This window comes from Sarcophilus harrisii, chromosome 4, assembly GCF_902635505.1.
Source record: "Sarcophilus harrisii chromosome 4, mSarHar1.11, whole genome shotgun sequence".
NCBI classification, from domain to species: domain Eukaryota; kingdom Metazoa; phylum Chordata; class Mammalia; order Dasyuromorphia; family Dasyuridae; genus Sarcophilus; species Sarcophilus harrisii.
Window position 1 is genome coordinate 45,726,749 of NC_045429.1, and position 12,846 is coordinate 45,739,594.

A 12,846-nucleotide genomic window follows, 5' to 3' on the forward strand; every position below is an offset into this window, starting at 1 on the left:
GTTACATATCCATTATATGATCATTTTAATCTTTTAAAGAAATATGCATATGTCCTTAGCTTTTATTGAACTGATAAACAAAGTGTTGATATCTCTTCATGATGAGTCAGTTAAAACAAATGTCACCTAGAAATAAGTAAATGTAGGAAAGGATTGATGATCCAATAGGCTATGCATGTATATTTGGAGGGATCTAATTTCTTTGTTTTTCTCTGGGACTACAAAACTTTCTCCATATCCTCTTTACCCTGTTCCATATTGTTTGTTAAAAGTCTTTATTCCCAATTACTTTCTTTCTCATGATCTACTTTTCACCTTAGTATTCTTCCCAACAGAATTCAAGTACAATCAAATACTTCTTGTTCTTCAGTTCAGTTGTTTTTCAGTTGTGTCCAAACTTCTCTGATCTCATTTGGGATTTTCTTGCAAATATAGTGGTTTATAAAGTACTTCTGTTCACTATAGAGTACATGGCAATCACTACTGATTTTAAAGATAGGAAAAGGAAGCAATTGTAACAAGAGTCCTAGTGACAGTCATAATTCAAGCCTCATGATGTTGTATGGGGGTGTCCATCTTATGCATAGCTGCCAAAGTAATTTTCCTTTAGAATATATACGTGTGTATATATATATATATATATATATATATATATAACCCATGTACCTTCCTATTTAATTATCTTAATTAAAGTATCACTTTTCCCCATCACTAGTGGATTTCTATTCTTTCTAGAATTTATATATATATATATATATATATATACATAAGTATATTTTTCTGTATAATTTTTATAAATCTATACAACTTGGTTCAAGTCTGACTTTCTATTCTCATTGGAAATTTATTTCCTCACATTCAAACTAAATGATCAACAAAATTGACCTTCAATTTATTGCTTATACTTGATGGCACTGGTTCCCATCTCTGTGGCTCTAAATTGTCTATTTTTCCAAGCCTGGGATGGATTCCTTCATTACTTATACTTCAAAATCTTGCTTTCCTTTTAAGATGCTCAGTCACCATCTTCTGCATTATATTTCTTTAAGGAAAACATTTTCTAATGAGCTATCTCAAAGTGGAATAAGCTGTCTGATTAGGGAAGTGTTTTGTGTTCCTCAATGGAGATTTTAAAGCAAAAGTTGGATGAGCACTTTTTACTTATGCTTCTATGGGAACTTTTTTTCAGAGAGGGATTGGGTTAAACTCTTGTAAAAATCAAATTATATAATATATGCAAAGGATTTTGCAAGCCTTAAAGGTTTAAGTAAATTTAGGTAGTAGTAATTCAGTGGTAATAGTCTTTTTGGTTGTCATTATTCATCAGTGTCATGATAGTAACAGTATTAGTATGGCCACTTGGGTCCCTTTATATTTTGACATTCTATGATTCTGCACAAAAGACATGAACCTATTATCCCTTTTCCCTATAAACTCAAAAAGAATCTGACCAGGTACTGAATGACTTTCTTATAAACCTACAGATCTTTGTAGCTGGACAAGATATTTTTCATCACTAGATTAAATTTAGCAAAGACATCTTAACTAGGGCCACAAAATTATATTCTTCTCAATACTTACAATCATATATAAAAGTTAATATTGAAGTAACTAGAAGCATGTCAGAAAATCAAATATGATCTGTCTTTGTGTATTTGAAGAGCTGTCAAGTGGAAGAGTGATTAGTCATATTATGTTTGACCCCTGAGAACAGAACCAAAAGTGATAGGTGAACGTTGCAGACAGCCAAAGTTAGGGTTGATGTCAACCCTAAACTTTGTTATACTTAGAAACATTCTGAAGTAGAAATAATTGCTTCGGGATGTGATCAGTTCATTCTCATTGGAAATTTTGAAGAGAAATTTAGAGGCTTAGTTCTCAGGTATGATATAGAAGGAATTGTCTTTCAGGTACACATTGTACTAGCTGACTACTGCAATCTCTTCCAACTCTTAGGTTCTCTAATGATCAAATGTCTTCACTCCAAAAAGACCTGAAAACATTGGTGTGAATTAGATGTGTTTTGTTTTGTTCTTCACTCCACATTTTACTTCTACATTAAACAGGGCAGTTCGTAAAGTCAAGAAGATCTTATCACAAGCAAGTCTTGTCAAAGGCACTTTTTGCTATATGAAGTAGGGAAAATAATATTCTTTGAGCATCACTATTTTTTTCTATCTGGAAATGACAGATTTAGGCTTAGTAACTCTTAAGGTCCTTTTAATTTCCAATTCTTTGTTACTGTGTTTTTGAGTCTCCAAAGTCTCTTCAGTTTTTAAACTGTTCCTGTTATTTTAATTTCTATTCTACTTAGGGGAGCTGACCAGAATTCTAGCTTACAATTTCTCTTTTACTTTTCCTTAATATGGATCTGAGATATTTTTGGTATGAATGCTTTCCTAACTATTCCAGATGTTCATTCATCCATAGCTTAATTTTTTACCCAATTCTTGTTCATCTTTTTTGATAAAACTTCCATGGAGAATACCTCCCACATATGAGAGCTCTTCCTTATCCTGGATCTCATAACTTTCTATAAATTCTAATGCACTTCTTTGTCTGCCCATCTGTTATTCTCAAAGGAGATAAGTTTACTAATGAAATTGTAAAAACTTTGCTCAGTCAATCATAGCCAAGTTCACTGTACTAAAACATTCAGTTTCTAATTCTCATTAGAAGGAAATTATTTTTCAGATTGAACCTAAATCCCTTAGCTTAAACCCATTTCCTCTTATTCAGTCTTCAGATAGATGAAGTGCAGCTGGCGGCCATACTGTGTGAAAATTTTTCAGACATCCAAGGTCCTTGGCCAAGGTCATCTCTCTCTATTCTGTCTTCAGTTTAAATACTCGTAGTTCATAGGTGTACATGAAGCATGTCTCAGGTCAATCCTATATTCTACTTCCCTTTGTTTCTTATGTCAATTCTGATATGATTATTTTGTGTGATTATTTTATTGAATACAAAATTTTAATAGAACAATCTACAGTTGTAAGATTATGAGAGATTCACTTTACTATATTAATAATAATGCTCTAAAGAACATTTTCTCTATTTTCTGCCTTTTGCAAAATAGGAAGATTAAGGAAAGAACTGAGTGGGAGAAAATAAAGAGAGAATCTGTATTAATCATACAAATGCATATTCTATAAAAATTGAGTATACAATCAAATTATCACACAGAATGATCATGTAGCATTAAGAAGTGGATTCCCTTTGACTAATTTGAGATATCATTACTTAGATGAGCTAAAATAACTGAATTGAGGACAAAGTAGGACTGAGATATGTAATGAGAGGCAAAAAGCTCCATGGATAGTTTGGACCTTTCCCAAGGTCTAGAAAAGTACTTTTCTCACTTGTATGAATGTTTTAAAGTGTCAGTATGTTTTGAATTTGTCAGTTTGGTCACCTTAATCATGACCAAAGATTGGAACCTCTCAGTAAATAGTAATACATAATTGGGCTATTTTTGTCAAGATGCTTGATTAACAATCATCCATTTAATCTTTCTCTTTTCAAAGGAGGCACTAAATAATGTTTGCTAAATGAATAAATGAATAGATATCACAAAATATGACAATATCACCAACAACAAATAGTGACTGAGGGCATGGAAAGTGCTGTAATATATAATCTTATTTAATTTTCTTAACAACCCAAAAAGCTAGGTTCTACTATTGCCCCTATTTGGCAGATGAGGAAAATAATGCTGAGAGAAATTAGGTGGCTTTCTCCAGAAATAGTGAATGTCTGAGGTAGGATTTGTAATGGATATTGCCAGCTCCAAATCCGGAACTCTTAGCTACAATATTATGTAAGTATGAAAATAAATATTCAGAGATTTTTATCATATATGTTTTTACATATATACCTATACCTATTCCTATATAAATAAACACACACATATAACACACACACATACCTTTTGCAGGCATAGAGTGCTACCACAATAGGAAATCTCTACAAGTGCAAACCATTTATTAGTTAATAGGTAAATAAGTATAATTCAGTATTCCATATTGACCTTTGTAAATATAATCAATACTTGCTGCACATTTAGCTCAATAATGACTACCATTCCACAATTAAAGATCTACATTTGCATACATGAAGAGTGTGGTTATTTTGGACTCACATTAGAAATATCCCTCAAAGATATAAATACTCCAGGGGAACATTTTCCCCCCTATGTGAATATCACAATATTGGCTACAATTTTAGATGTGAATTTGAGAAGCGGATTGATAGTTCGCCAAATGAGTTAGAACACTACATAATTACTTTTAAGTATTTTAAATGAAGATCCCATATGACCAGTGATGGTAATATCTAATGAAAGTGCCATTTATCCATAAGAGAAAATGATTTGTGAGCTTGGAATGAGTGGATAAATCTGCATATGACAAAATTTAGGAGATTATGACATCAGGCTGGTACCCAACCCATCTGTTACTCTGTGTGGGACAGAGGACATATTGTTATGGTGATTAGGACAGGTGGTACTTGATAGCACAGCTGTGCAAAACTTCTACACTGAAATCTAAAACCATGTGAAACATTCCAGCTTTGGGGTCACACACACATAGAAAAATGTAGAAGCAGCTGGGTTCTATTCTGAAAAATTTTGTCTGACCAAGAGATTCTAGTTGACATTAGAAATCAAAACTTTTACACTCTGGGCAAATCCAGAAGCTTTCAAAAATTGAATCTGGGTGATTCTTACCTCCAATTTCTAGTTTGTTATAAAGGACACACCCTAGGCCTCTGAATAGTCTCACTGAGCCAGTCAGCATGGGATAAAGAAAATCAAGTATATGTTCAATGTGATATTTACAAAAGCATCATCTTCTTGCAAGATCTAACTTGGATTTGTTATTTATTCTATAAATACTTACAAATACACATAATTACATGTTGATTTTCTCAAAACTGTTTTCCAGTGACTTTTTAATTTTTGTGTTTGCATGAAGCAAAATGGCATAGTGGATGTATAAGCCAACCTCAGAACTAGAAAGACCTGAATTCATGTCCTGCCTCTGATGAGTAATCGATATGTGACTGGGAAGTTCTGTGAAGCCTTCTATGCCCTTTGGGCACCCTCTAAAAATATAAGCCAATATCAGTAAATAGAGTTCCATCAATTTAACTACAGATGCAATTACTATAGTTCCCCCTACCCCTTCAAGAGCTTGGCACATAGGACATTTAACCAATGAATTTAAATAATTGACTACTTCGTGTTTTTGTTGGCATAATGCACCAAATGGAGAGACAGGGAGAAAACACAGAAAGAGACAGAGACATTCTCTTCAAAAATGAAGGAATAACAATAAGTAATGATTCACTCAATGGGCATTTTACTGTGGAAGTTTACATGTGTTTGAAAGGGAAAAAAAGTGTAATAAAATAGTGAGAGAGAATGTTTGGTTTAAAGTCAATAGTTCTTGGGTTCAAATATCACTTAAGGTACTTTCTAGCTGAGTATAAACTAGTTCCCTAAAGTCTTTGAATATTTAATTTTCTTGTATAATGAAATAAATCATAAGTGTAGTGTTCAATTCTGTATATTGTAGTGAATATGACATAAAGTAATGTTTTCAAAGTGTTAGGAAAAATTTATTTAAACATATTTCATTCATTCCATAAATATTTTAAGTGCTTATTATTTCTCAAGTATTTTTCTGGGTATTATTGCTATTGTAAATATAAGGCATGGCCCTTATTATCAAAGAGGTTATATATTAATTGGGAAATTAATGCTTTTATAATTAAATAAATTACAAAGCCAAGAAAATATGGTCATATGTTATTATGAAAAATAATAGATAGTTAATATGTACAGTGATTAAGAAAGATGTCATAAGTAAATGAGCAAACACATCTAAAAGTTAATGAATAATTAACTTAATTTAAAATAATAAGCACTATGCACAAAATAATGTAGTCAGCACAGAGAAAACAGAGGAAAAACCTAGACTTTACTTTGCTTCCATGGAACCCATATTGGGAGAGAGAACACATGCATGCTGGTTGTGACAGAAAGTCATATGGAATGTCTCAGTAATCCGTAGGTCATTACAACAAAGTATCTGCAAATGTATTTTGTTCTATGTTATTGCCATTAACAAAATTCTAATCATTGCTAATAATGAATTGTTTTATAGTGCCATGGATAGTAGTCAAGACTGGTATTTTTTCTTTTGTTCTATTTTTCAAATTCTGATGTAATTTCTTTTTCAGATCAAACCTTTAGGATGTTTCCTTGGGTGATTGCTTCATGTGCCCAATTGATGACAGGATTGGTATTCTGGAGATCTAAAAATCATGGGAATTTGAGTCCTGCATGCTCAACTATCTTCACCAGTTTTCAAGGGGACTTAGTGATTGTGGCAAGTCTTTCTTTAATTTTCCTGTCTTTCCCTCACAGGATAAGTGGGACTTGCATGAACCATTAAAGAATAGGTATTAATTGGAAAGGTGTATATCATTAGAGGAAGAAAATTCTTATTAGTCATTCTAGTTGCTAGGAAATAGTTCTTGAAATGTGCACACAATCTCCCTTTTAATAACTCTTCAGAAACTTGAATGAGTTGTCTCTTCTGGAAGGATTCTGAAAAATACTTTCTAAAAGAATTTGTTTATTTTGTTGTACATGATTACAGTTTGAACAACTTTTTAAAGTAAAGTATATTGATATTTATGGGTCTGGGATATCAGTGATGTGGATTGTTTTCAACAATGCAGATCACCATCCATTCATACATTATCATTGTGTGAGATCCTGGATCAAATCCTTCTATAAATAACTTCTCTGCAAGATGTCTTTTTAGCATTTTTATTACCCTTATAAATCTAGAATGGTTTTCTAGATTTCTTCACACTTTATGGATTCCATCAGGGTATGTGGATTTTTTCATTTTCTATTCTTTTTACCCCCTCCCTACTTTTGTGTTCACAAATTTGTAACTATAGATTAAGGAAACTCCTGTATAATTTGGTATTAAACAGTAGTCTACTCATATCTCTCATTACCTTCAACTTGGATTCCTCAGAGAATGTGGGTTTCTATGACTCTGTCATACAATATCTGTAGTATTCTTCTCTAAAATATAATGTTCTCTGGGATGAGGTTTCTTTTCAGTTCATTAATCACAAGTCCCAGCCAGGGATTAAAATCCAAATACTTTATTGTCTCCTTCATAGTCTTATCTCCCTCACTTGGGGCTCGGCTAGTTTTTCTTAGAGGTCTTCTGTACTCTTGGTTCCGAGAGCTTAAGCTGCCTTCTCTGGCTTCTGAATCTCCTCGAATGAATCCTGGCTGAGGCTCCAAGAGCTTCTAGTGGGTTTCTGCTCTCTGGCCCTGACAGCTGCTCCATACATATCCCACACTGAATATAAGCCAATCATTATATCACTAGGAAACCATTATTTGTTGTAGGATTAAATCAGTACTAAACTAGATTTAACCACTGTCTCCTCAATTCCACTTACTTAGCACCTTGTAAGAATCCTAACATATATCACTTGAAGAATATTGGTAATCAAACTATTTGTTTCATGAAAACCTGGGAATCATCTTGAGTTCTGCTCAATTCCAAAACTTAATTGAATCTATTCTTAATTGTGGGCCTAGATAATTATCTATCAGATTGAAAATACAGACACTTGCTTTAAGATTGGCATCTTAAAATGTGAAAAGCACTTCATATCTTATCTTATTTGAACCTCATCACAAACCAGTAAGATAGCGACTTTTTTTCTTTCCTTTTGACAAATGAAGAAACTGAGACTGAGAAAGGATAACCAACTTCCAAAGACCAAATATCTGAGCAAAATTCAAACTCAGGTGTCCCTGTCCCTAAATTCAGTATTCTGTCTACTAGCATTTTTCAGCTACTTCTGATTTGTTGTTTGACCCCTTCATTAATATATATATATATATATATATATATATATATATATATATATGTGTGTGTGTGTAATTTCCAATAGATTTTTATTCTATCTTCCCCCCCTTAATTGAATATAATTTTTATTGCATTGTGGTTTGAAAAGAAAGCCTTTACTATTTCTGCCTTTTTGCATTGGTTTTTGAGGTTTTTATGTCTACATCTATGATCAATTTTTCTGTAGGTACCATCTATTCTTGAGAAAAAGGTGTATTTCTTTCTGTCACTATTCAATTTTCTCCAGAGGTCTAGCAAGTCTAGGTTTTCTAGGATCCTATTAACCATTCTAATTTCTTTCTTTTTTATTTTGTCATTAATTTTTTTTCTGATTCTGAGAGGGGAAGGTCGACCTCTCCCTCTAGAATAATTTTACTTTCTATATTTTTTAACTGGTTTAAAATCTTCTCTAAGAATCTGCATGCTCTACCACTTGGTACATACACATTTACTATCATTACTATTTCATTATTTATGGTACCATTTATGAAGATGGACTTTCTTTCCTTATGTCTTTGAAAAACATCTATTTTTACTTTAGCTTTATCTGAGATCAAAATTGCTATTCCTGTTTTTTTTTTTTTTAACTTCAGCTGAATTCTGTTCCATCCTTTTACCTTTACTGTGTATGTATCTCTCTGTGTCAAATGTGTTTCCTATAAACAACATATTGTAGGATTCTGTTTTTAATCCACTCTGCTATTTGCCTTTGTTTTATTGGGAGAGTTTATCCCATTCACAGTCACAATTATCATTACCAGCTCTATATTTCCCTTCATCCTATTTTCTCCTTTGTACATACTGTTGTTCCCTCTTTTCACCCTGTCCTTAGTAATGTGTTTTTTTCCAACCCCACCCACTACATTATCTCATTTCATCCTCTCCCTTCTCTTAGTAGTATTTTTTAACTCATTTTATCGACTATCTTATCTTTTGTCAATGCTTCTCATTTCTCTTACCTGTTTCCCTAGTGTTTCTGCCCTCTCTTGTATCCTGTTTCTCACTTTTTTCCCCCTTTTCTCCTCCTACGTTTTTATAGGTTTACATAAATTTCTATGCCCAACTTAATGATTAAATTATTCCCTCTTAAAATCAAAACTGATGAGATCAAGCTTCAGACAATGCTTATCTGCCTTCTTTCCCTCCATTGTAATAGGTCTTTTGAACCTCTTCATGTGAACTAATTTTCACATTATACCTCACCTTTCCTTTTTCTAGTACAGACCTTTTCCCATCCCTTAATGTCTTCTTCTTTGATGTCATGACATCAGAGTCCATTCACAACTACACCCTCCGTCCACAGGCACCTTGTCTACCCCAGTAACAGATACAATTCTCAAGAATATATTATTTTCCTCTCTAGGAATATAAACAGTTTATATATAAAACATGTTTTCTCACTGTTTACCATTTCATGGTTCTCTTCCATTTGTGTTTGTAGATTAAATTTTTTGTTTAGTTCTTTTTTTTTCAATAGAAATATCTGAAAGTCTCTTACTGCATTAAAATTCCATTGCCTCCCCTGAAAGATGATGCTGAATCTTGCTGATTGTAACCCCAGTTATCTTCCAAAATATGGTATTCTAAGCCCTCTGATCCATTATTGTAGAAGCTGCCAGATCCTAAGTAATCTTGACTTTTGCTCTTCTACTGAGCCAGGACTGAGGGTCTTAGTTGCTGATTTGCTGTGATTAAGACCTTCTTATCACCTTTCCCATAGTCTATCTGACCTGGATTGTATCCCCTTTTTACCCTATTGGGATTGACTTTTCTTGAAAATTTTTCAGTCTTTCTTGGGTTGGAGAATGGTTTCATTCCATCAGAGTGTTTTAAGAGGCTTGGTTTCATATGGTTTTCAAAATACCAGTCTATTGTTCTTGATTAGGATGCCTAGAACACAGGATTAATGTTTAGTAATACCCCAATAATTCCTATAAGAGACAGATTAGGAGAATCAGGGAAGCTACTGTGAGAGCATTTTCAAAATCTTAATTTATACAAGCTACCTTATACTTGGAGAGAGTTCAGGATTTTGTGAAGAACTTGGCTCATAATAAGCTCCATGAGGTAAGCAGTGCGAATATTTTCATTCTTATTTCACTGATGAGGAAAATTAACTTGCTTTCTCACCTTTACCAGTTATCTTATAACACTGGATTCCAAGCCAGGTCTGATTCCAAATATTATATTTTTTTACTACTTACTCCTCCCTCCCGAAGTAACTTTAAAGACAATGTTACATCTATAATAATAGATGAAAAGTATATGGAAACCTTAATGAATCATAGGTTAGTTATTCTCATTATAATTAATCATTAACTAATATAAACTAATGATAATTATGTAGCCATCTGTCCCTCAGGGAAGTCCTCTGGTTGCTAGTATTTTTTTGTACTGTTTCTTTGAAAAGATTCTTGATTAATAAATATTAGTAGAATCAGAAGCTTCTCATCTGTAAAAGCCTGGAAAACTGTTTACTTAAATGGTACAGTTGCTGCATCTAAGCCTGTGAGATTAGGGGAAAAAAAAAAAAAAAAACTAACAATTTCCAGAGTACAGGTTCCCAAGGAAGAAGCAGGAGGTTACAGGAGCTGAGGTCGCAATTTCTGCTAAATCAATTAAGAATAATTACAGAAAGTTATCAGTGACGTCTATCCCAGTTCAGCCTTGAGTTTCTGAATTTCAGAAAGTAAGAGTTATGTTATAGAAAAAGTTTACCTAGCTCAAAATAAATTTACCCATCTCTTTTTAATTAAATGAACTGGGAAATAGAATCAAATTACCATCTCTCTAAATTATTCCTAATAAGCAAATTCATTCTAACTTGCTTCTTGGTCTCATATGTTACTCATGCTCTTTATCAGATTTCAAATGGAACCAATATTTTCTTGTTTGAATGAATTTGTCTCACTCTATTGGAACATAGAAAAGTACAATCCTGCCATCTCAAATTGCCATAGCAACATGTACAGGTCCTGATTCTACTGGCCTGTTCTTCTAGATGGAAGGATATAAATGACATTTTGAAAGATGCCACAAAGTTATACTTTTATACTGTTTTTTTTTTTGGTGAGATGGTGATGCTGGATGCTCAAAGACTATAGCCCAGGAAACAATTCCCAGAAGGTTAAACCATGGATAAAAGAATCTGGTAACAGTCTATGTTTGTCTTCCCAGGACCATTTTAGCTTTGAACTAAGAAACTCATTATCAATAATCTAGTTATTTGATGATAAATTATTTGGCCTAAAAAACAAAATAAAATAAAATAAAAATCCCACAAAATTCTGGAAGTTGGCAGCACAAGTGGGTTCTTTGATGCAGCTTTCTATTCAGTATGTTGTATAACATAGTTTAAGATACTTCTTACTTTAAAATAAAAGAGGAAGAGGAATAGTAAAAGCAATTATTATTATTTTTTTTTTTGCTTCTCTTTACTTTCTAATTTTATAATCTGTAGTGGTGTAAGATGATGCTGAAATGTGTGGGACAATAACAATTGCATTTGTTGTTATAAATATAAATATAACAACAAATTTGTTAATATGAATATAAATATAACAACAAATTTATTGATATACATATATACATGTGTATATACACATACATATATTATATATATACATATGTTTTATATACACATACATATATATTATATGCATACACACACACACACACACACATATATATACATGCATATGTATATATGAGTCCCAGCATAATTCTGCTCTTAAAGTAGGTGGAAGCACCATTGTTCTGAATGCTGTCCAAACTCTCAACCTACCAATTTCATAATATCAGCCACTAATATGACTGAGACACATTAAGGAGTTATTCTTGAGTTTTTTGTTGATGTTTTACAAAGTCTCAATCTGTAACTTAGAAACTGTTTTCGATATATTTGTAGATTTTTTTTCTTAAATTATTGTATTTAGAGGTCTTTTTAAGTGTTTTTGCCCTGGAAGTTCTATGTTCTTTAGATTGGCTCTTCCTTTATCCTATCTTCAAGTTCGGTATTCTTCTATTATCATATATGTTTGTCTTAATCATACTCTTTTAAAAATTTTTTTTCATTATTTTCTATTTATGCCACTAGTTTTTACCTTGTGATTCAGTCATTTTCTTTTATTAGAATATTTGACATTAAACAGAGGTTTTCTTTCTTATTATGAATTGTCTAGGATTTAATTACACTTCCTAACTTTTAGATATCTGGCTTTCATAGTTAAATTCTTATCAGCATCCCAGATGTGAAAAAGGAAAAGGAGGGTCAGAGGTTTGAAGTCAAGAAACTAATCTAGAGACAAGACAAGAAAAACAACATTAATTGCAATTATTTATCACATCAAGGACAGAAATCGGTCACCAGTACAGGGAGAGGCATAAAGAAAATCTAGACTAGGAAAAAGGATTTTCAATACAATCTTCTTAAGCAAAACCTTCCTCTAAGACATTTATAACCAGCTAAGAGGAACTAGCTTGGAGCCTGAAGACAGCATTTGCTGAGCGGATTTTGGAAACCAGAAAAATGAGAATGGTAAAGGTAGATATTAACCTTTTTGTAACAGTTATTCAGTCTTCATGTAAGATATTCCAACTGGTCACATTGATCTTTTATGGAAAATAAATCATGTACAATACAGAGGATTTGAGATATTATTAAAGAACAGGAGGAAAGGAATAGGATATATATATATATATATATATATATATATATATATACACATACATACACACACACACACAAGAACTTGAGGGGTATTATTATATAAAGCACATTTTCTACACAGGCATCATATAAAAGTCAATATAGGGAATTTTAATAAAAAGACATAGCTGACTGAGAAGAAAACAAATATTCGAAGAAAAAGCCATCTCTATGGGCAATCATTTAGTA